General features: G+C 47.5%; 1 protein-coding gene across 8 annotated transcripts in view; it reads left to right on the top strand.

The window, feature by feature from the left end:
* Window positions 1-13,884: 13,884 nt before the first annotated feature.
* PTPN3 (protein tyrosine phosphatase non-receptor type 3) overlaps window positions 13,885-25,115 on the top strand; it is a 122,793-nt gene continuing 111,562 nt past the window's right edge. For 6 of the 8 annotated variants that reach the window (XR_014825168.1, XR_014825171.1, XM_084992103.1 and 3 more), the window contains exon 1: window positions 13,885-13,946. The gene's annotated coding sequence lies outside the window, so the exon portion shown is untranslated. Of the gene's footprint in view, window positions 13,947-14,151; window positions 14,515-25,115 lie in introns of those variants that run through there. The other 2 variants (XM_021067348.2, XM_084992088.1) reach the window with 2 other exon arrangements.

Genomic DNA, 25,115 nt, shown 5'->3' with positions numbered 1-25,115 from the left:
TACGATGGGATAGACACCATTCCAGGAATGGGGTGTAGGGGTAAAACACACCCACAACAACCCTCCTTTAAAGACGCTCACATTTCGGCTCAGCTCTTTAAAGCTGGTGTTTGACAGCTCCTGCCTCAATGTAACATGTGATTGCTGTAGGTCTACAGGGGCCAATAGGGAAGAAGGAAATCTTGAAGAATCCCCGTTGGGCCCCGATCAAGCCAGAAATAAAAGCAGTTTGGAAATAAAGGGACACAAGGTAGAGACCGTAGCACCAGGAGTTCCCATTGTGGTTGCCTTAGATCTCTTGCTGGAGACAAACCCCTCTCAAGACTTAGTGGTTGAAAACAATGATGACTTTTTTTTTTTTTTAATTTCTTGTGACTCACTGTGTTGGCTGGCTGGTTCTTCTACTGGTCCTCTCTGGGCTCAGCTGAGATGAATCTGGCCTGGGGCCTCTCTCCATAGAGGTCTTTATCCCAGGCTTTTTTTTTTTTTTTTTTTTTTTTTAACCCTTTTAGGGCTGCACTTACAGGCATATGGAAGTTTCAGGCCAGGGGTCGAATTGGCACTGTAGCCACCAGCCTACGCCACAGCCACAGCAATGCCAGATCTGAGCTACATCTGTGACCTATACCACGGCTTACAGCAATGACAGATTCTTAACCCACTGAGCAAGGCCAGGGATTGAACCGCGTCCTCATGGATACTGGTCTGGTTCGTTACCACTGAGCCACGACAGAAACTCCTCATCCCAGGCTTCCTAAAGGTAATGGTGGGCTCAGAGTCCCATGAGGACCAGTCCCTATTAAATATCTATCAGTGACATGTTCGCTACTGTCCCATTAACCAAATCAAGCCACTCTCCCTCGGCCTCAGTGGGGGAGGGATCTACACAGGGTAGGATACCAGGAAGTCACTTTGTGGGGAGGTCATAAGTGCAACATTTGACCACAGTTCTCTTTGACCACAGATCCTGCCTCTTGCTCTCAGGATCTCTAAGTGCGCCTTCTGACTTCTTTCCCTGTGTTGTCCCCTCTAGATTTCTACCTGAAGGAGTCCAGCTGCTCTTGCTAAGTATGTCCATGGCTCATGGGCTTCCCAATTCCCGGGGATTCTAGGACTCAGGAAGGCTGTCAGCAGGGCAGGGGGAAGGGAGATGAGCAGGAGATGATGGGTATCTTAGGCCATAGAGGAGTCATGAAATTCCTGGGGTCCCTGCTGTAGTCACTCTGATAGAAAAATGTCCTTCTAGGTGTTCCCATGGTGGCTCAGTGGTAATGAACCCAAACAGTATCCATGAGGACATGGGTTTGATCCCTGGCCCTGCTCAGTTAAGGATCTGGCTTTGCCGTGAGCTTGGTGCCATGGTGTGGGTCGCAGACGCAGCTTGGATCCCACGTTGCTGTGGTACTGGTATAGGCTGGCAACTGCAGCTCCAATTAGATCCCTAGCCTGGGAACTTTCATGTGCGGTGGGTGCGGCCCTAAAAAGACAAAAGGAGGAAGAAAGAAAGGAAGGAGAGAGGGAGGGAGGGGAGAAAGGAAGAAAGAAAGGAAGAAAGAAAGGAAGGAAGGTAGGTGTCCTCCTATACAATTACCTGGGAGCAAAGTTGAGGTTTTTTTCTTTGCTATTGGTGATGTGGATTTCTAAAAATATTTCCTTCATGTTTTTGAAGTGCAATAGGTAGGCTGTAGAAGCTTTGAAAACTATGAAGAAGAAAATTAAAATCACCAGTTGCTCTAGACTGAATGTTTGCGTCCACCCCACCCCCCCAAAAAATGTATATGTTGAAGCCTAACTCCCAATGTGATGGCATTTGGAGATGGAGCTTTGAGAGGTGATTAGGTAATAAGGCTGGAGCCTCGTGAGGGGCATTAGAGCCTTTAGAATTAAAGAGGCCCCATACAACTCCTCCATGTCAGGCTGTCTGTGAACCCAGAAAATTATCCTCACCTGACAACCAATCTGCCAGCACCTTGATCTTGGACTTCCCAGCCTCCAAAACTGCAGGAAATAAATGTCTATTCTTTAGAACCACCTGGTCTATGGTATTTTATTCAAGCAGGTGGAACAAACTAAGACCTAGCCCTATCATTACCTAGAAATAATTACTCTCAACTTTTTAGTGAACCCTCTTTCAGACTTTTTTATGTGCATAAATGTTTTTCTTTATGAAGCCATGCTGTGAATATACCTTTATGTCTTTATCTAAACTTATCACTAGTATTTTCCCATGTAAAATCATTTCAAGTTATATAATAATCAATAGGACACAACTACTACATATTCATTCTGTCCCTTATTTATATTTTTAACAATTACCAACAGTGCTAAAATAACCTGTTTTTGTTCCTAAGTCTTGATCTGCTTTCGCATTTTTTTTTCTTTGAAAAGATTAGGTCTGTATTTTTTTCCTTCTAAAGCACAGCTTTAAGATTACTTCAGTGCTGCTTAATAAATAACTAAAGAGAGACATTTCCTCCTGAACGGGAAGGATACTTTGCTCCCTTCCATAGGCTAAGACTGGCTTTGCAGAATGGGTCCATTTCCTCCCATAGGACCGTCCAGGTCTGTCCCCATTTCCAGGTGGGGGCACAGAACAGCCAAGCTAGGTTGGGTTTTCAGTGGCTCCACCAAAGCTGGAGACAGAGCTGTACATGTTCCCACGGTCCCCTCGTTATCCAAAGCCTGGAAAACTGATTTCATAACTGGCACATGTTGTGTTTGGGTCAGGAACTCAACAGTCACTACAAAGACTGACCTCAACCCAGGGAACTTGAGAAGCAACTAGATAACACTATTGGGAAATTGTTCCCTCATGTGAACTGGCATTTGAAATATGTATTAGTATTATGCACATTTTCTTATGCCACTGAAGGAAGTGTAATGGAAAATAATACCCTGGCCTTAGGAAGTCAAGTGACTTGGCCCAACTTGAGCATATCAATAAGGCAATCCAATATTAACTGGTTTTCTCTCACATCACACTCTTGCTAGGTTTCTGATTCTCTTTAAGCTCCCAGCATAAGAAGAGATGATTTGAGTTCACAGTTGAGGTAGAAGTCTTGCTCAATTGTATATCATGTATTGAGTGTAAATCTAGTGGAACTGACATGCAGAAGGGGGAGTTCCCACTGTAGTTCAGTGGGTTAAGACCCTGACATAGTCTCCACGAGCATGCAGGTTCAATCCCTGGCCTCGCTCAGTGGGTTAAGGATCTGGCATTACCACAGGTGATGACATAGGTTGCAGATGCAACTTGGATCTGGTGTTGCTGTGGCTGTGCCGTAGGCCAGTAGCTGCAGCTCCAATTAGACCCCTAGCCTGGGAAATTCCATATGCCATAGTGCAGCCGCAAATTAGTGTGTGTGTGTGTGTGTGTGTGTGTGTATATATATATATATATATATGCAGAAGAAGGGGCCCCTGAGTCTGCCTCTACAGTTAGAGAAAGCAGGCTACTCAGACTGGCCAAGATTGAGGAAGAGACGAAGGCCACCTTCAACACATCCGTCCTACAGATGAAATATCATACTGACGAAACTGGGAAGCTTCCCATATTTGAGACTGGGCATGACCCTAGACTGCAGTGAAATTGAAACCATGAGACACTAGGTGGGGTTTAGCCTCCTTCCCCCTCCCCTCTCTAGTCCCTGGTAATTTCTACCTTGCTTTTTACTCACGCTGTTATTCCTGGTCCTGATGTCTGAAGACAGAACTCAGCTCATGGAATTAACACACTCAGCAACTCAGGCTGACAAAGGGTGTGTCCTTGACCTGGAGACCTTCTGTCAGCACATCTAGGTGACTCGCAGGTGTGAAGAGGCAGGGTGATGTCCTACTTCTTTGAATTGTTTCACATAGAAATTGAGAGTACAGAGACACTGAAAAAAAAAAAGATATATACGTGGAGTTCCCGTCGTGGCGCAGTGGTTAACAAATCTGACTAGGAGCCATGAGGTTGCAGGATCGGTCCCTGCCCTTGCTTAGTGGGTTAACCATCTGGCTTGCCATCAGCTGTGGTGTAGGTTGCAGACACAGCTTGGATCCCGCGTTGCTGTGGCTCTGGCGTAGGCCGGTGGCTACAGCTCTGATTAGACCCCTAGCCTGGGAATCTCCATATGCCGAGGGAGCGGCCCAAGAAATAGCAAAAAGACAAAAAAAAAAAAAAAAAGATATATACATATGCGTGACTGATTCACTTTGCCATACACCTGAAACTAACATAACGTTGTAAATGAACTATACTTCAAAAAGAAAAAAGAAAGAAATAAAAAGAAATTGAGAGTGCACAGTGATAGCTAATCAGAGATTAATTATACCTTATCTGGGATACCACTGATCACCTTGTTCTCTTACCTACCTATCTACAGGTATCTGGGTCTCTTTTCTGTCTCTCTATTGGTCAATTAATTATCAAGCTTACAAACAAAATTCTGGAAAGAATTCTGGAAGGACTTTAGATACAATATAGCCCTTCTTGCTCATTGCAGAAAGGTGAGCAACTTTTCAGAAGGGGCTCACAGCCCTTTGCATATCTTGCTCAGAAATTATAGTCGCAGCCCACATGGCATCAGGAAGATCTTTGGTCCCATTCAGGGGCTTTTCCAAGAGCCATCCAAAGGAACATGCATGTTAATAATTAAATGCAAGTCAAAGTGAGGTGACTCCTGGGGTACAGGTGTTAGGAGCTCTTAACCAGTTGAGATAATCCAGGAGGTGGTAGTTGGTGAGATGGACCTGAAAGGATGGGTAGGATTTCAACAGGCAAAGATGGAAGAATGAGTTGTTGCAGGTTGATATGGGTGACTTTCATCCTTCAAGGGGAGATAAAGGGTTTTGTGCTTGAGCTTGGGCTGGCATGACCAAGGCTGGGCAAGGTGGTGTCATTAAAGATCAAACTGAGGGAGTTCCCATTGTGGTTCAGGGGGTTAAGAACCCAATTAGTATCCATGAGGATTCAGGTTCCATCCTTGGCTTCACTCTGTGGGTTAAGGATCTGGCATTGCCATGAGCTGAGGCATAGGTTACAGATGTGGTTTGGATCCCAAGTTGCTGTGGCTGTGGCATAGGCTAGCAGCTGCAGCTCCAATGCAACCCCTACCCTGGGAACTTCCATACACCATGGGGGCAACCCTAAAACAAACAAACAAACAAACAAATCAAGAGAGGCCCATGGGTGAAAAAAATGGAAACAGTAGTGTTTTCTCAGACAATAGCTGGAGAACTGCACCCCGGAAGGGAAGCTTAGGATGAACAAGAGAGGTATCTATATAGGCTTTGGTGGCTATCACAGGAAGTCAGTCCCCAAGCACCACTCAGGCATCTTGGCAGGAAATCGTACAACTCTCATCAACCCAAACCTCCTATGTGAAGACAATATGTCTTAGAAACTCTGCTGTCTCTACCCGAACATAGATTTCTTTAACTTCACAGGTGACTCATGTTTACAGAGGCATTGCTGGACAGTCTGTTTGGACTGTGATGCAGTGACTGTGTGTACCATGGAAAAAATGAGAAAGACATCCTATCAGGACGCCAGGGCGCAGTTGAGGAAATCCTGTGGTGTGTCATCCATGCAACGCTAGAAGGTCACCGGAGCACCGGGCAGCTGAATAGCGTCCCCCATTCTTGAAATGTCACCAGGGGGTGGGAGCACAGTTTTCTCCCAGGCTGGATCGAGTTTCCAGCATCTCAGAGATGAAATGGTCAGCCAAGTTAGAAGAGGTTTCAGGTGACCATCTCTTCGTGGCTGCTGACTCGTTGAAGCTCTTCTTTTTCTGGCCATTTTGTTACCAGCTGTGTCAGGAAAGCATCGCTTTTGATCTTAAGGTCACTGAAATGATTTTTTCTTCTCTTTCATCCTCATCCAAAGCTCTTCTTTTCTGTTCCATCCCTCAGCCACATGCATTTCCAGAAGGCAAAATTCTTGACCCATAGCTGTTTCTTTCAAGCAAGCTATACATTGTTACGACCTGGTCACAGTCACGGCCGCGACTTGTCTTAGCAGCATTTACAGGGAGTCAAAAATGTAAAACAATTAAAAAAAATACTGTGTACACATCCTTGTTTTTTCCCAGAGAGACTGGTTTACTTTGAAATGGGTTGTGTGTCTCACAGTCAATAATTCCGAAGGTACACAAAGCTTTATAGCAAAAAAGTAAACGCCCATCCCTTCTCTGCCCTGCTTGTCCGCTGCCTCTCTGGGAGGTAAAGACCTTCCTTGTTTCAGTTTTGTGTGTACTCTACATACTCCAGCATGTTTATATTAAGGTCTACTCCTCTTAGCAAACATCACCACCACTATGCCTCTCACTCTTACGGCCTCCTCTTCAGTCACGTGGTCAGCTTGTTGCTGGCCCCAGGGGAGCGTGGCCAGATGCATGGAGTCAAAGATCCAAGGTCAAGAGCAGAGAGCCTGAGAGCCCTCTATTAGGGGTCCCTATTGGCTTGTAGGGGATGCCCTCTCTCCACCTCCCCTTCTTACCCCTAGAGATGTGTACCTCCTTTAAGAAGCTGATGCTCTGGTACTTAGTTCCATTTATCTAAGCATCGGTGCTTAGAACCTAGAAGATCATCTCTTGGTAAAAATTTCCCATCCTTTTAGTTTATCCCTCAGACTATGTTCCTTTTTTTTTTTTTTTTCATTTAAAAAGATTTTATTGAATTACACGTGATTTATAATGTTGTGTTAATTTCTGCTGTGTGACAAAGTGATTCAGTTATACATATACACATATCCATTCTTTTTCAGATTCTTTTCCCATATAGGTTATCACAGATTATTGAGTAGAGTTCCCTGTGCTCTACAGCAGGTCCCTACTGACCATCCATTCCATGTACAATGGTGTGCATATGCCAGACCCAAGGTCCCATTCCATCCCTCCCCTACACCTTTCCCCTTTGGTAACCTTATGTTTGTTTTCGAAGCCTGAGAGTCTGTTTCTGCCTTGTTAATAAGTTCATTTGCACAATTATTTTAGATTCCACATATAAGTGATATCATATTATATTTGTCTTTCTCCGTTATTACTCAGGCTATGTTCTTGGTGTGCATACATTGGGGGCTGTGGGACAGGAGTCATAAAATTCCAGTGTACATAAGAGTCTTATAGTTAATTATAAAATGCAGGTTCCTGAGTTCCACAATTAGAGATTCAGAAGATCTTGCCTTGAAGCCAGGAGTCTGCTTTTTCACAAGGATTCCTTCTCTCAAGGTGATTTTGACATGTGTTTCCTGGGTCAAACTTAAAATGTTGCCTTCAAGTAAGTCAGAAAGAGAAAGACAAACACCATATGATATCACTTATATGTGGAATCTAGAATGTGGCACAAATGAACTTATCTACAGAATAGAAACAAACTCAGGGACATACAGAACAGACTTGTGGTTGCCAAGGGGAAGGGGGAGGGAGTAGTGTGGACTGGGAATTGGGGGTTAGTAGATGCAAACTATGGCATTTGGAGTGGATAAACAATGAGGTCCTGCTGTATAGCACAGGGAACTATATCCGATCACTTGTGATAGAGCATGATGGAGGATAATGTGAAAGAAAGAATGTATATTTATGTATACATTCTGGGTCACTTTGCTGTATAGCAGAAATTGATGGAACATTATAAATCAACTACAATAATTTTTTTTTTTTGGCTTTTTAGGACTGCACCCGCAGCATATGGGGGTTCCCAGGCTAGGGGTCAAATGAGAGCTGTAGCTGCCAGCCTATGCCACAGCCACAGCAATGCCAGATCTGAGCCGTATCCGCGACCAACACCACAGCTCACGGCAACGCTGGATCCTTAACCCACTGAGCAAGGCCAGGGATCAAACCTGCAACCTCATGGTTCCTAGTTGGATTCGTTTCCACTGTGCCAAGACGGGAACTTCAAAATTTTTTTAATAAATAAAATAAAATGCTGTGCTCAGTACTGTTTCTGACTCATTTCCCTGGAATCTTCTATTAAGGGAATCCTAGTGTTTCCTTCATCATTGCTGACTTTTTAAAGCCGTGACCTGTGTGTGTGTGTGCGCGCGGACCTGTCTACATTGCCTGGGTGTTTTTCTCTCTCTCCTTCGGTTCTCAGGCATGTGAACCTTCCAGGTGTGGTTGGGAGACTTGACAAACCCATTCTCCCTGGGTTTTGAAAGATGACACCACTCCTTTCAAGGAAGGCCTTTGCTTAAATACCATCAGCCACAGTTCAGGACACCAACTTTCATTCCCTGCATTTCTCACTGTTTCTCTTTGCTTCAGAGCTGGACCTCAAAGTCTCCAGACTAACATTTCCGTTTTAAAATGCAAAGCAAAGCTACGTGGTGGTCCATGGGGCTATAATAGTCCTTCGGGTCCTCTAGCATAGCTGTAGCATGTGCACCAGAAGCGTGTTCTTGAAGGTCTGGAAACCCTCTGAGATAATCGTTGAATGTTATCTTTCCATTTCTGTGATGATAATAAAAATATACGCATAACCTGGATCCTGTGGCTGACTCCCTTACAGTGGAGGGCCACTCCATGAACTTAGTTCCCATATTCAAAGGGACGACCTAAAGGGCCAGCCTTCAGATTTGATGTGTTGATAGGTCACTTTGGATTCTGTCTGGCTCAGACTGAAAGACTGAGTCCTTCCTGGGAGTGACAAGGGGAGGGCCCTCAGTTCTGGCCCCTGCCACCTCTTTGGCTTCATCTCCTGCAGCTTCGCCCCTTGCCCTACCAGCCACCTTCCTCTAGATATGCACCCTTGAGGGCCCTTGAATTGGCTATTCCCTCTGCCCAGAAGATTCTTCCCCCAGATACCTGCATGAATAAGTCCTCCCTCTCCTTCAGGTCTTTGCTTAAGTGATTAAATTTCTCAGTCCTATTTAAAATTGCAACTCCCCACTTACCCCACCTCCATCACTCCCCCCATCACCCTTACCCCTGGTCTCTCAACATAAAATAATACCCACTTGTTTACAATGACTATTGTTCACTGTCAGGCTTGTCCTGTTAGAATGCATGCCCAGAAGAGCAGAAATTGTTGTTCATTTCATTCTTTGATGTCTCCCAAGCACTTAGAGCACAACCTGACACATAGTAGGTGTTTAGTAAATATTTGATGAATAAATGAATGAATCAACAACGGTCACCTCATCCTGTTCTTGTACTCTTGCCCAGTTTGTTCATCAGTTTTACAGACAACACTCCTCTTCGGGCAGTGATCAATTTGCAATGGAAAGACATTTTTCTTTTTTAGAGCTAAAACTTTACACTTAAAAATTTGTGTTTTTCAAAGTGAGACCCTTGAGGTCCAAGAATTCCAAGAACACAAGATAAGGGGTCCCAAGTCAGACTAACACATCTCTACAGGCTCCTGACTTGAACCCCTGACCACTTCCTCTCCCTCCCTCCTGGGCCAGGGACAGACACTCTGTCACCACCTGCCACTGCTGGACAGGCACCGCTGGACAGGCACAGACAGGCCTCTGTGAAAGGAACCTCTCCCGTTTTTGCCCAGTTCCAGAGTAGTCATTTCCTCTCTTTTCCCCTCACTTTCTTTGGCTTGCCAACTTTCAAGTTTGTTTCATTTTTCCCGATAATAAGAGAAACACATTTACCATAAAACAAGATTTAGGGAACTATAAAGATACAGTTGCCCAAAGACTTGAAATGCCCTTCATTTGATTTGTAAAAGATACCTTCTGTATCTTCTTGATTCTCCGTGTATAAATGCCATACTCAGACACAGCCACCATTACTGCATTGGTGCATTTCTCTCTTGTCCTTTTTCTTCATGTATTAAGTTGAAATCTGGGAAGCTGCCAATGTTCAACCATTGTTAACCTACAAAATGGCAATTGTATATGAGATAGGGTAGCCATTCACACAGGGGCCATACTGTGCATATAACTTTACATCATATTCTTATCACTTGTCATTATACAGCATCACTTGCCCATGTATTTACGGATTCTTGGGCCCTTCGTGAGCTTGCATTAACAGCACAAATTATTGATGAGCATTATCTCAGCTGGGAACCCTGCCTTGTAAATCACTGAAAACCGTCCACGTGGTGCCCAGACTTCCTGAGTCTTGATATGTATGACAATCCTCAGTGATTCTTCCAGGAAACTCCTCCTGTTAATACCCGCAGCCAATTGCCTGTGAGCCGTACTTGGCACCAGATTTTCTACTCAAATGGCAGCTTCTGGGAATGTGGCTAATAACTGTATCCAGGTGCTCATCTCATTTCTTTTAACTTGTGTAAATTTGATTCTTACCAGAGATACAGCATGGCTTCCTCTCCAGTGAAATGACCCTCTACGGCTTTTGTGCTGGCTGTTGTTTGTTTAGTGAATTGGGGGCCAAGCAAGGTCTACCAACACGATTAAAAGAGAAGCTAGTTTTTGTTGTTGTTGTTGTTGTTTTCTTAGCTTAGCAGGAGAGCTGCTTTTAGGGCCCTGGCTTTCTCTCTGCAAACCTCATCAGATTATCAGCTCTATACTTTTTCATCACAGCAGAATCCTGAAAGGTCCATTGACTATGTGGTTCCTTTATGTTGTGGTTCTGTCTCCAAAATGATCACCCAGGGACCATAATTTATGTGAGTCCTCATTATCTGAGACTTGATATAGCTCTATTCCTGATTGGGCCTCTATTTGCTCTATATCTGGCTGGGTTCAATCACTTAGACTAAGAAGATCATTTGCATAAGGTTTGGGAGTTTAAGATATAAGATCAACAGTCATTGCTGATAATAACATCATGTCACTCCAGGTGCAACAGCTTAAAAGGATGGACTTTAACTTTTTGGCCCAAGAATGAAACAGTAACGGGAGACCAGAACATGTAAAGGTAATCTGTAGCCTATAAACACATCAAAGTGTAGAGGAGACAAAAAGACACAAAATGAAAGCTGTGATTTCCTTTAAGATCAATAAATGGTAAGCTACTACATAGAGAGGCAATATGATAAAACCTAAAACCCTGGCTTTGCCGTCAGTCCAACTTGCATTCAAATCCTGACCCTGTCTCTTACTGGTTGTGAAAGTCTCCCGGATTGTTTCCTTTTCAGTAAAACTGAGCTAAAAACACCCACTCTGCAGAGTGACAATATGGAGTAAAGATAGAATATGTGTGAAATATTAATCACATGTGAGACTGATAAAAGTAGTTATTATTATTAGACACACAAAACTTTAAGAATTTTTTATTTGATCTTTTAAATGTTTATCACGGTAAACACAACACTGTGACAGTAATAGATAAAAAGATAAAATGACCCCACTATCCCCCAAATCAGACTATTCGCATTTTCCAATGTTTCCATTGCACAGGCTATTTGTGTTTTCAGCTTTTTTCACTTAGCATTGTACTGAAAGTTTCCTCCTGCTGCGACATGGTCTAGTTTAGTGCAAAACAGTTATTATTTCAACAAAAATGCCATAACTGAATTAATTATTCCTTTATATGTGAGCATTTATTCTTTGGGGAATATTCTTTCTTTTCGTTTCTGTTTCTGTTATGGTGATTTGAGCATGATTTTAAAAACTAGGTCTTTTCCTTAGGTGTATAGATATTTTTTACCTCGAAGTTGAGAACACTGTGTGAGCCAATCACTCGACTGTGGGGAAAAAAGGTAGTTTCAGCCTAGTTTCTAGTGGAAAGCAAACTGGGACAACTCCAAGAATTCACATGTTTATTAACCTTGGTTTCCTCATCTCAGCATTTGACAAACTGGTAGGAGATGACGATAACTGAGGTCGGCACTCAAGAAATGAATCTTTAAGTGGACTAAACACGCTCACGTTCTTTCATTCCCAGATCAAAGCAGCTAAGTATTCACTTTATTCGAGGCACAGAGAGGGTAAGGTGCTTAATCCAGATCACACGGCTGGGAGAGGAGGGAGAATGCCTTGGGCGGATTCTGAATTCCCAGCTTTTCCACTGAGCTTTGAAAGAAAACGCCCCCATACCCCACCCTAATTGGAGGGAGGAACCGACCGCGGCAGAGGGTCCCGCTGGGCTCTGCTGGGGGCGGGGCGTCACCCGCTCTGCCAGGAGGCTCCTCCTCCCGGGCGCTCGGGCCCCGCCCGGCTCCGAGCATGCCCAGTGCGCTCCCCGCCGTCCCAATGGTGCTGGGCGGGCGCTGGGGCTCCAGGTTTTGCCCGCCACCCGAGGTCTGGGAAGGGGGCGGGGCCTGTTTCTGAGACGCCTGGCTGGGTCGTTATTCCCCTTCCTAGCGTCCTCTGTGGGGGCGCTACCCAAAGACATGGGACTTGTGGACAACGACCGAAGTGAGGCACCAGGTGCTGCCCGGCTGCCGCCCCAATGACAACGGGCCGACAGGGCCCCCCTGAACCTCGGACATCTGGGTCCGGACAGGATGGTTCCAGCCATGACTCTATCCTTTCATTCACATACTCATTCAACAAATTGGTTTTGAGCACCTACAGTGTGTCAGGTACTGTTGTAGGGGCTGGGACACTGTAGTGAAGGTAGGCAGGGCCCCAGAGCTGAAGTCCCAGAGGTTAATACACAATAATAAGCTCATCAGAGGAAAAGGCAGTTACCAACCTCATCTCCTGCTACTCTGCCCTGCTTGCTGTTGCTTAAGCAGCCCTGCATCTTAGTGTCTGCACTGGCTGATCCCTCTGCCAAGAATGCTCTTCCCAATTTATCAGCGTAGATTAAGGGCACCTACTTAAGGGCCGGATCTGACCACCTCATTGAAAATTGCACTCCTTCTGCTCAAAGTCCCCTTACCTTGCCCGACCCCCCGCTTATAAAACTTATCTTCTACTGTAAGTTTGCTTATTTGCATGTTTATTGTCTGTCCCCTGCCTCTCTTCCGCCAAATTCCAGCAGGGGACAGGATTTTTGTCTATTTGTTCACCACAAGGGAAAAACCAGAGTAGGTGATCAATAATTAATTGTGGAATAAATTGATGGCGATAAACGTGAAGAAAATAAAACAAGGACATGGAGAGTGTCTGGGAGTAGGGGGGCATGTTTAGCAGGGTGGTCAGGGAAAGCTTCTCTGAGAAGGGCATACGTGCAATGAGAAGGTTGCAGCCACGTGAAATACCAGGCAAAGTCGCCCCACACCGAGGAGAAAAGGGGCACGCGAAATATCTGAGGCTAAACAAGTTCTGAGGAGTTCCCGCCTTGGCGCAGTGGTTAACGAATCTGACTAGGAACCATGAGGTTGCGGGTTCGATCCCTGGCCTTGCTCAGTGGGTTAAGGATCCGGCGTTGCTGTGGCTGTGGTGTAGGCTGGTGGCTATAGCTCCGATTAGACCCCTAGCCTGGGAACCTCCATATGCCGCAGAAGCGGCTCAAGAAAAAGGCAAAAGACAAATAAATAAATAAATAAATAAACCAACAAACAAGTTCCGAGTGTTTGATGGACAGAAAGGTGCTCATGGGGCTGCAAGAAGGCAGGGGCACAGATCAGGTGGGGGGCCCATAAGTCTTGGGAAGAAGGTTTAAACCGAGAAGCCTATGAGTGGAACAGGATGGGCACTGCACTGGAAATCAGCAGAACCCCTGCAGGGCAAGACTCCTCCTCATTTCAAAGGTTGTGGAGCATAGACTGCCTGACATTCCTAGGCATAAACTCACTGAGGGCTGGGCACACAGTAGGTGCCCAATAAATGGTTATGGAACGAATGCCGGTGTGCACCCGCGAGGGGACACTGAGCTGCACAGCACTTGGTAGGAGCGGCCCGGTGGCCCTGGGAGACGCGTCCCAGCGCTCTGGCCCCCGGGTGGGGGCGGGGGCGGCCCGCGGGCGGCCCGGGCGCCCGCCCCCAGCCCGGCGCGCGGGCCCGTCGCGGCCAGCCGGGCCGGCGGGAGCCGCCCGCGGGCGGCACTGGGCATGCTCAGACGGCGGCCAGGTCGCGCCGCGAGCGAGCTTCCGCGCCGCCCGCACGCGCGACCTACCTGGGCGCCCCGCGCCCCCGGATGCTGCAGGTACGGGCCGGCGCGACCCCAGCGGGCCGGGGGCAGGGCGCCGGGCGACCTGGGGCCGGGGTCGCGCTGAGCGCCGCCCCACCCCCACCCGTCCCCAGTCGCTCGGCGAACGCGCGGGCGGGCGGGCGGACGCGGCGGCCCCGGGGTTCCCGCACCTTGTCCGGTCGGGGAGGGGACGCCTGGGTCGCGCTCGCCTGGCGCGGCCGGGTCGGGAGGGAAACAGGCCGAGCCGGGTGGGGCTAGGTCCCGGGCGGGCAGGCAGCCGGGACGCGGCGGCGGCGGCGGCGGGGCGTGGGCGTGTGCTCCAACCCGGGCAGGGGCGGGTCGACTCGCTGAGCCGGAGCGGCCGGCGATACCGGAGGGCTCAGCAACGCCGCGACCCCGGCCTCCGGGCGCCGAGGGGGCGCACAGCCCGCGGGGAGCCAGCCAAGCGCGGCGGCCAGACCTTCTCGGCTCCCGGGGCGAATCCGCCTCTCGGCTTTCAAAGATGGCATTTCCTGGGCCTGGCACGAACTCCAGCGCCAATAAATCCTCCCCGTTCCGCGGGTGATATGGAATGATTTATCAGGTACCTGCGGTGAGACAGCTGCAGTGGGGGAGTGTATGTGAGAGGCGCCGAGTCCCCCGGAAATTCCCATTTTCAGCAACCTGAACTTACCAAGAAGTTGCGGTTGCCTTAAAAATTCATGGGAAGTTGAGACAACTTGACACCTGGGTTTTCCGAGATGGTGGAAAGAGCTTGTGACTCGGAAACCAGAGACCTCCGTTCAGGTTGGGCTCACCCTCGGCCAGCTGATGACCTTGGGCGAGTTGTCTAATCTCTCCGATCCTCAGTTTCCTCCCCTGTAAACAGCCAGTATGCCCACCTCACTGGGTTGTTGGGTGAATTAAGTGGGATAAATTATGTGGAGGTGTTTGGCACCGTGCCCGGCACAAAGCAAGCGAGCAGTTGGCGTGATGTGAATTTAATTTGTTTAGAGACCCTCGTGGCTCCCATTTCACCAGGAAATTAGAATTACGAAAGCATCTTCTGGGCCTAGTGGCAGAGTGACAGACCCTGTCTTTGTGCCCAGGAGAACTTCTGAAATCTTTGGAAAAACAATTGAGCTGAATTGTAATCGGAGAGCATCTTCTTTACAAGCAGTTTTATACATTCGGAAACTCCAGAAGTTGGCAGTTCAGCTTTACTTTCAAAAGAGCTGTTTTGCAAGATGATCCATCTTGCAAATGTTTAAGCAGATGATGCTTGAAAGTAAAGCCTAGTTAGGAAGATTTCTGTTCTAAAAGCTCCCAAACCACTTTTGGTGATTCTTTAGATGAGGGTTTCTTAACTTTGGCACTGTTAGCATTTGGAGTTGAGTAATCCTTTGTTGGGGGGGGGTGCTGTTCTATGCTTCTAGGATGTTTAGGAGCATCTTTGGTCTCTATCCAGTAGATTCAAGTAGCAATCCCTCTCCCTTAATTGTGCCAACCAGAAATGCTTCCAGACCTGGCTGGATGTCCCCCCTGCTCCCCTTCTTGGGAGGGAGCAGTTTTCCCTTTCTATCCTTTTAGAACTACCGATTAATAACCACCCTGCTTTCTGTCGTTAGCTTATCTCAGCTGTTTGAGAATTTCATCGTAAGTTTTTGCTGTAATAACCAACCTTTGCAGAGCCTTGTAGAACTGCACAGAGTGCATCCACATGCATCAACTTATTTAATTTTTGCAACCCCTCCATAAGGCTGGCGTTATTCCCATTTTACAGATGAGGAAACAGAGGCTTTGCACAGCCAATTACACAGTATGTGGTGTAGCTGGGATATAACTCATGTCTTCCAGTTCCACAGGCAGGTCTTTTTCTTCTGCATCAGGCTGCCCTTTATGGTATTGAGACTTTCAAAGAGATGGCTTTCCTGATGATTAAATCAAGATGAAAAGTAGATTGGAAGCTGGAAACCTTTCCGACTAGTTGAAAATTAACAACAGTCAGCTATTATCTGACAGAGAGTGGGTCATTCTGGTTAAATATTCTGGTTTATAGTGGGCTCCCATAAATCCCACATGCAGTTAATGGAATACCAATTTGCAGAGAATTAGAGTAGACTACAATGTGCCTAATACCCTGTATTGATCCTTCAGTGTCTCTGGTGATTTGCCCTCTTCGAAAACCAATGCCTATATGCAAATTAGACATTAGCTGGAATGTAAAAGGTCAAGTTACCGAAGGAATCTCAGAGTGGCTGAAGTGGCCGAGGCATTCCGTTCAGCAAGTGTTTATTGAGCTGCTTCTATGCGGCAGATGCAGTGCTGGGTGGGGATGCTGAGTGGGCCAGTGGACTCCAGTGGACCTGGGGTGCCTGGGGCACTTCTCCTCAAGGAGAGGGCAGGTTCTGGCCAGCCTGGACACATGGCAGGCCCTCAGGGACAGCTTGGGGCGGGACAACAAACCTAAGTTAACTAGACTCAAATTCAGGACTCCCCACTGCTTCACCATCCTTTCTTTGAACCCTTCTTTCTGCTTTTATCCTAGGGAAGGTATTCTGGTAGCTTTTAACTTTCCCACTCAAGTGTCAGGAACCAGGTCAGAGACAAATCTTAACCCTAAAAGAAGTTGGGGTTCCAAGCTGGTAATTGGTCTCATGGGATTGAGACCAACTCCTTGAGCTGGAAGGTCCTGCCTGCGTTGTTTAATTTCAGTGTGGGAAAGACGGTGTGGGACTAGGTGCAAGGGGGACAAACTGGGACCTTCTGAACCTCTGGTCCAGTCACGCAAGGGATTCTGTTTTCTGGCCTGGACATAACGTACCAGGGGCTCAGCTTTGGGGATTGGAGGGAGCAGGAAGTCATGGCACCGTACTTGCCCCCCACACTCTCGGGGTTTGTGGCATGTTGGGAAGGGACCAGGGATTTGTGGTCCTTCCGTCTCCTCTTAGGGGAGTGCCTACTGACCACAGTCCCAGCGCTTGCCTCCCTTCCATCCATCAGACAGTGGTCCTGGAAAGCAGGGCCATCCCTCGCAAGGCCATCCCTCTCCATCTCCTTGCAGGGGCTGGAATGCTGAAGGCGCCCCCCTGGCACTGACAAGCTGGGCAGGTGGGGCAGCCAGTTGGTGTAGCTTCCCAAGCCTGGGCTCTTCTTAGCAACTCTAACAGAGACGAGACCCGACCGGGGTCAGTGTCCACTCTGCCCTGGTCTAGGTCCCCGCAGCCGCAGGCTCTGACCTCACCGACGTCTCCTTTCATCTGTCTGAGGGAGAAGGAAGGGAGCGCTTGGTAGGTCCTTGGCTGCAATCTCATCTGGTCATGGGTTCCATGACCCAGAGATCTTGCATCCACGTTGATTCTGGTTCTGTATGCACCTGTGGTAGCCTTCCGCCTCCAGGGGAAGACCAGCTGTGAGCACCAGTTTCACAGCAAATTCAGACCTCTATTGAGCCTGTACTGGGTGGCAGGCCCTGGGGTTACAGAGATGAAAGCTGAAGCTGTCTTGGAAGGATTCATGGCAAAGTTGGGAAGACAGTGACATTCTGACAATTGTGTGTGTGTGTGTGTGTGTGTGTGTGTGTAGGCTTGTGGGCACAAGTGTGCTCTCTCTGTCTGCTAAGTACTTTAAAAGAGGCTAAAGCTAGATGCAAGAGATACCAGTGGAGGCAGCCATACATTCTGATGGGCATCGGAGACGACCATAGGAAGTAGTTGGCACTGAATTCAGCCTTGAAGGTAGAAAAAGATGGATTTTGCTTGGGTGCGGTGGGGGGGGCGCAGTGGGGTGCATGCAGGCAGACAGAATGGCAGATGCAAAGATTCAGAGGAGTGAAGAGACCTCTTATATTCCAGGAGTGGTGACTCTTCCCAGCCTCCTGCCCTTGGCTAATGTGGGACCCACCTCCTGTAGTTAGGGGTACCCCTCCCATCCCTGTACAGGGGCCTGGCCTCACTCAGCCCAGGGGTAAGTGCCCATTCTCCTTATTTTCCGTGCATAGAAGCAATGCCTCTAGGTTGTCTCTGAGGCATGAGCATCTTCTGTGAGGGATTCCTCTGGTTTCAGTTATTAAACACTGATATGGCACTTTCTGGCTGCCAGGCACTGTTCTGAGTGCTTTCCAAATATCACCTCCCTTATTTGATCCTTTTTTTTTTTGCTTTTGCTTTTTAGGGCCGCACTTGCAGCATAGGAGGTTCCCAGGCTAGGGGCTGAATTGGAGCTGTAGCCACCGGCCTGCACCACAACCACAGCAATGCTGAGCCGTGTCTGCGACCTTCACCAGCTCATGGCAACACCAGATCCTTAACCCACTGAGCGAGGCCAGGGATCGAACCCCAAAACCTCATCGTTACTAGTTGGATTCGTTTATGTTGTGGCACAACGGGAACTCCCCTTACTTGACCCTCATAGCAGCCCTCTGGTTGTGCTGCCTCCCCAAGTCCTGGCTGCTGGGCAGGCAGGTGGGGGCAGGGCTCATCTCCCCAGTCTGTGTCCCCCTCTGGGTGATGCTGTAATCACAGGACCTCTTCTCCTGCCTGTGGTTGACATCCACGTGCCGGGAAGCAGCCAAATCTGAGCATCATGATGGAGTGTTCTCTGCCCTGGATTTTTCTCCCTGACCCCATCACCTTCAGGGGGCCAGTAGGGCCCCACTGACTGCGTTTTCTGAACCAAAGATTTGGATCTGTAGTCTGAGAAAGAATGTTTGTGTGGCGTCTTTGTGCAAGAGGAGGCCCGGGAGGTGTTGTTTGGATACTGAGAGAGTGGAATTTTTGAGACGTTTTGATGGTTTATGTGGAAAGTTAGGACAGAGGATTTGAAATTGGGATAGTCCTGGAAAATTCAGGTCCCATGATTTACTGTCAGGATACACAAGCTTTTAGTAATATTTAGGCAATGTGCAGTTTGGAGTGAATTTTCTGTCCTGAGCCTGTTGGGAGTCTCAAAAGGGAATAAACAGTGCCTTCTAGTCCCAGAATCTAGCCAGTGCTCACCAGCCCCAGTGTACAGATGGGAAGAGAAGACTGAGGCTGGGCGGGATTGAGTGACTACTAGGCATGTTGCTGTGTGAGGACAGCCAGGATTTGAACTCGAGCCTGTCTCTAGACAAATATTTGACTGTCATATGAGGATAATAATAGAACCTTTTCCGTTAAATTGACCGTTTCAAAGGAGCTAAGGACTAAAACTCCACTAAGGCAGAACTTGGCCCAGAAAAGGGTCTCCTCCCTTCAGTGGTCTGGCCCTCAAGCCACAGACATGCACTGTGGTTAGCGTTCCGATGCCCAGAGTGACTGTCCCGCTCCCCGGGCAGGGCTCAGGGCTCGCTCACAGGCTAAGGGGATTTTCCAAGGGGACAGGATCCAGGACCAGCGAGGCCCCAGGGCCAGCTGGATGCTGTGTTGATGAAAGGCGCTGGTCTGACTTAAAGAGACGGGTGTGAAAACCTGGCCCCTGCACCTCACTTCTCTCAGGTGATTCTGCCTCGGTCTAGACCCAGATGGCAGCCCGAGCCCAGTCTTACCCCCTTTGCTCCCCTGGAGTTCCCTCCCCCGGTCTGGTTATCAAACCCCTCATACCCGGTGGTTGTCGAAAATTAAGGTGTCCAGAAGCAGAAGAAAAGTCATTCACGTTCTTCACAGAGGCGTTGTGGTTGCCACACGCCTCTCACATGCCAGCCTGTTCCCTACTGCTGCCAAGGGGGTCTTTCAACACCGCTTCCTCTTGCCCTTAAAATAAAAGAAGAAACTAATGTTGGCATCTCCCGCGGGCACCGGTGTGCACGCTTTGATCCCCATACCTTCTCAGCTCTCATCGCACCTGCCCGCGGGGCCAGTGTGAGCCTGAGACCTTCGTCCCCTCCCCGGTTAACCCGTGCTTTGGGCCTTGGCTCTGTGATTGCAGGTGCCTCCGCCCCTCCTGCCTTCCTGCCGCGGGTGAAACCGCCTGCTGTAAACACTCAGGCCACCAGATCGCTCTTCATTTCCAGCACTTTTCACAGTTGCAATCTTGTGCTTAATTAGTGTAATCATTTGTATTAGTACCTGTCTCCTACGATATCCTGTGAGCCCTGTGAAAGCAGGGCCTGTCTGTCTTCCTTTAAAACACACACATACAAACCTTCTTTGAGACTTTTTTTTTTTAACTCTTTATTTTGACCTAATTCAGACTTACAGAAAAATTCTAAGAATAGAACAAAGAACTCCCATGTACCCTCGCCTGGATTCCTCGAGTGTTACCATCTTATCACATTTATTTTATTCTATGTATATATATTTTTCCTGAACCATTTGAGGATCATTTATAGACTCTTCCTTTTCCCTCGGATTACTTCAGTGTATTTCCTGAAACCAAGGATGTTTTCCAGTATAACTATAGCACACTTTGTGAAATTAAGAAATCAGTATTGATACAGTACTGTTCTGTGATCTACAGACCTTCAGGCTTTGCCATTTGTCTTGATAGTGTCCTTTGTAGCAAAGAAAACCCCAGATGCTGTGTTGCATCCGGTTGTCCTGTCTCTTTCGTATCCTTTAAATTAGAACAGTTCCTCAGTCTTTCTTTGTAATGACCTTGACATTTTTGGAGAGTGGAGGCCAGTTATTTGGCAGATTGCTCCTCAGTTTGAGTCTGTTTTAACCCACCATTGTGTCTTCAATGCCACTGAAACATCTAAAGCACTCAGTTAACATTTGTTGAATGACAATGGAAGGAGGTGGGAGGGAAAAAGCCAGCAAGTTATCTAGTTTCCCCATTCCTACTCCTTTCCTTGCTGAAGGATTTTGTTATTTAATTGCTGATGCGCTGTTCATTGCCATTTTTATTTTTACACATTTTATTTTTTAGTTGAAGTATCATTGACATACAATATTATGTCAGTTTCAGGTGAGCTACATAGCGACTTGACATTTGCATACATTATGAGACAGTCACAATAAGTCTAGTGACCGTATGTTCCCACACAGAGTTATTACAGTAGTATGGGCTATATTCCTTAAGCGCTCTGTTACAGCACCCTGGCTAATTTATTTTATAACTGGAAGTTTGTACCTCTTCATTCCTTCACCTATGTCACCCAACCCCCAACCCTCCTCCTCTCCTGCAGCCACCAGTTTGTCGTCTATATCTGTATGTCTGTTTCTGTTTTTTCATTTGTTCATTTGTTTTTTAGAGTCCACATACAAGTGAAGTCATATGGTATTTGTCTTTGTCTGGCCTACCTCACTTAGCGTAATACCCTCCAGATCAGTCCATGTTGCTGCCCATGGCAAGATTTTATTTTTTTATGGCTGAGTAATATTCCGTTGTGGTATGTATGTACATATACACACACCACATCTTCTTTATTCATTTATCTATCCTGCTATTTTTTTTATAACACAGCTTTCCACCCCTCCCCCAAGAGGGGCTTCTTCCAGGGGAACTGAGCCTACTGTCTCTGAAGGAATACAAGCAGACTCTGGGTGATGGCTTGGCAGGGATGCTAGAGAGGAGAGCAGAACATTTGATGAGGGGCAAGACTCAGCCTGACTGTCCCTCCTGACACTGGGCAGCCTTCCCCAACTGTGCCTCTGACCTCACAGGCCTAAGGGCCCAAAAATAGGGTGATTAGAATTTAACTGTTCTGTGATCTACAGACCTTCAGGCTTTGCCTGAACCAGAACGTTTTGAGAAGAAATAGAGAGCTGTTAATAATTGCATCTAATCAAGTAGCTCTACCCAGATGTGACTTTGAGATTGGAGATCAGTGTGGCAATCGGCGTAGGAAACCCGACTAGCACTAGGGATTTTCTACCGGGACAAAGACAATTAACCTCCCTGGCATTGCCTGCTGGGCTTATGTTCAGGACCCCTTTGTGGTCTCCCACCTCCTTGGTGTGCCTCTCCCAGCCGTGCTCCTGCCGCACCAACCTTATTTCAGCCCTCCCCTCGCCTGTTCCTTCCTACCACAGGGACTGCGAGAGCCTGGAGCATACTTCCATGCCCAGGCTGGATGGAGGCGGGACGTGATGTGATCTGTGATAGATGCAGGGAGGGGGGTGGGGGAGCCAGCTGTGCTTTCTACTGACCCAGTTCTAATGGAGTTTAAGAACTAGGGTGTGTTGGAGTTCCTGTCGTGGCACAGCAGAGACGAATCCGACTAGGAACCATGAGGTTGCGGGTTCGATTCCTGGCCCCGCTTAGTGGGTTAAGGATCCGGTGTTGCCGTGAGCTGTGGTGTAGGTGGAAGACACAGCTCGGATCTGGTGTTGCTGTGGCTCTGGCTGGTGGCTACAGCTCCAGTTAGACTCCTAGCCTGGGAACCTCCACATGCCATGGGTGCGGTCCTAGAAAAGACAGAAAGACAAAAAAAAAAAAAAGAGAAAAAAGAACTAGGGTGTGTTGGTGAGGTAGGACAGGAGGCCAGGGTTTTCTTAGACCTTATCTTCTTCCCACCTACCCCCCAGTCCCCACAGTGCCCACACATCCACTTTTCTTTCCTGTGCAGACACCCAGCCATAGTTCTGAGATCAGAACCGAGTTGCCGGCCTTTGGCAGAGGCACAGAAGCAAGCAGCTGGCACTGGGGACCCAGACACAAGAGGATGGGCATTGAATGACTAGAAGGTGTAGACAAGGACTTGGATGCAGAGAGACCAGGCAGGAAACCAGTAGCTAGGGATTCCTGTACCAAGGCCAGTATGGGGCCATTTATTAGCAAGCCTAGATTTGCAGTATTGAGTCGTCAGATGCTCAGTCCCGGGGAGGGGGCAGACCCTGGGGTCTGATTAGTCCAATTCCTTGGCTCATTTAATGCCTGGCAAAAAACCACGAACCCTGCCTTCCTGGGTTAAAAAGTGTAGGCGTCCCTCATTGTGTTGATACTTCGAAGATACTGTGTTTTTTTTTGTTTGTTTGTTTGTTGTTGTTTTTTACAAATTGAAGGATTGTGGCCACCCTGCATCAAGTAAGTCTTTTGGCGCCATTTTACCCACTGCATTTGCTCACTTTGTGTCTGTGTCACCTTTTATTAGTTCTCAAAATCTTTCAAACCTCCACCAGCAAAAGATGAGTCACTGAAGGTTCATATGATGGTTGGCATTTTTTAGCAATAAGGTTTTTAAATTAAGGTGTGTATATTGTTTTTTATGCATAATGCTATTATACACTTAGTAGACTACAGTCTAGTATAAATATAACTTGTATATGCATTGGGAGACCAAACAATGTATGTGACTCGCTTTATTGCAGTATTTGCTTTATTGCCACATTAGAACCAAACCCTCAAGGTCTCTGAGGTATGCCTGTATTATAGGGTGAAAATGTGAAGCTATAGAGGGATTTTTCTGGGACAACTCAGTCCTGCTGACTTCAAGAACGTGATCCGGCACAGTATAATGTTCTTAGAACTCTAGGCATTGGTGGCTGTAATGGAAAAGCCAGTTAGTGAAAGAGTCTCTAGTTAATAGAATGCAGGGTACTAGCACTTACTGAACTTTGGAAAATTTTCTAGTGAACAGTATTATGTTTACTGGTTTAAATCCTCCTTCTCAGCCCCCCAGCACAGCTGTGTAAAAGCATTGAGTCTAAGGTCACCTTTTTCATTACAGAGACATTCACATAGTCTCATCTGTAGGGACCTCAGGATAACTTTTTCTAGCTCCCTCTCTTTACTGATGGGGAAACTGAGGCATGTCCAGGGGACGTAGTCAGAGAGCAGGGACTGGTACCCGCATCATACAGGTTCCAGCCCCCAGATCTTAGGTATGTTTTCTAGATCTCATCTGAGGAAGTTTATTAAATGGACTGTGTGTTCCTCTCATCTGGTGAACATCCTTTGACATTTCTCTGACTGTAAGAATGAGCTATACTGGTGTCGAAGCAGCTATGCATTACTTGCTCTTTTATGTAGAAGTTGCTAGGCTGATTTTTTTTTTCACTTTCATATAAAGGAGATGATATGTACCTTCCATTGAATCTGTATATTCTGTGCTAGAGTTTCTCAAACGTCAGTCCATCAGAATCACCTTTTAGGAGTTCCCATCTTGGCTCAGTGGTTAATGAACTCGACTAGTATCCATGAGGACTCAGGTTTGATCCCTGGCCTCACTCAGTGGGTTAAGGATCCAGTGTGGCTGTGAGCTGTGGTGTAGGTCACAGACGTGGCTTGGATCTGGCGTGGCTGTGGTTGTGGCATAGGCCAGCAGCTGTAGCTCCTATTCGACCCCTAGCCTGGGAATCTCCGTATGCTGAGGGTGAGGCCCTAAAAAGACGAAAGACAAAAAAAAAAAAAAGAATCACATTTTAAAACACAGGCTGCTGGGCCCCACCCCCAGAGTTTCTGATTCAGTGGCTTTGAATCAGACCCAGGTGGGGCTTTGGTATTTGCATTTCTAACAGGCTTTTCCATGATGCTGCTGGTCCAGAGACCAGGGACCTTCCTTTGAGGACCACTGCTCCAGGCTTCGTGATAGTTTCAGATGGTGTGCTTTCTGCTTTGCAGCCACTGGGCCCTCCCTGCTGCCCAAACAGCCCTCTGTCCTCCTTTGTTGCTGCCATGCCAGCCAACCTGACTTTTTTCCATGCTCTCCATGTCTCCTACCTGTCGCCCTCCTCTCCAGGTGACCTCCCCCCCCACACACACACCACCTATAGCCATGAGATGCTGAGGGCCATGTACAGGGAGTCTCCTCCCCCCACCCCCCACCTTCATTTTCTGGCTCCTCTCTTCTTTCTTCCAGTTTGAGAAAATGAGTGTCTCTGGCTGGTTCAGGCTTACCGCTCCAGTTACAGTTGAAGACTGTTGTCCTATCACCTGGGGGAAGAAAAGAAACCTTCTCCAACCCTGGCCTCACTGTTAGGTCACCGCCCCATCACCCCCTTCCTTTCACTGCGAAGCCTGCCGGAGGAATAGTTGACAGTCTCTGAAAAAGATTTGCTCTTACTGCTTTTGACACAGACATACTGTTCAGTTCTAGGAGTTCAGGTTTTCTATACCTATAATGAAAGAAAGACATTTTTAAAAAAAATTTTGGGTGCTCCTGGGCATATGGAGTTCCTGGGCCAGGAATCAGATCTGAGCCGTGGTTGTGACCTGTGCTGCAGCCACAGCGATGCTGGATCCTTTAACCCACTGCGTTAGGCTGGGGATTGAACCTGCATCCTGGTGCTGCAGAGATGGCACCGATCTTGTTGTGCCACAGTGGAAACTCCAAAAGACGTA

Source organism: Sus scrofa, chromosome 1 (genome assembly GCF_054392235.1).
Source record: "Sus scrofa isolate SSC_HxYL_T2T_F1_AM1 chromosome 1, Sscrofa_HxYL_maternal_Yorkshire_Landrace_v2.0, whole genome shotgun sequence".
Taxonomy (NCBI): Eukaryota; Metazoa; Chordata; class Mammalia; order Artiodactyla; family Suidae; genus Sus; species Sus scrofa.
Note: the sequence above shows the minus strand (reverse complement) of the source record. Positions and strands in the feature narration are given on the sequence as shown.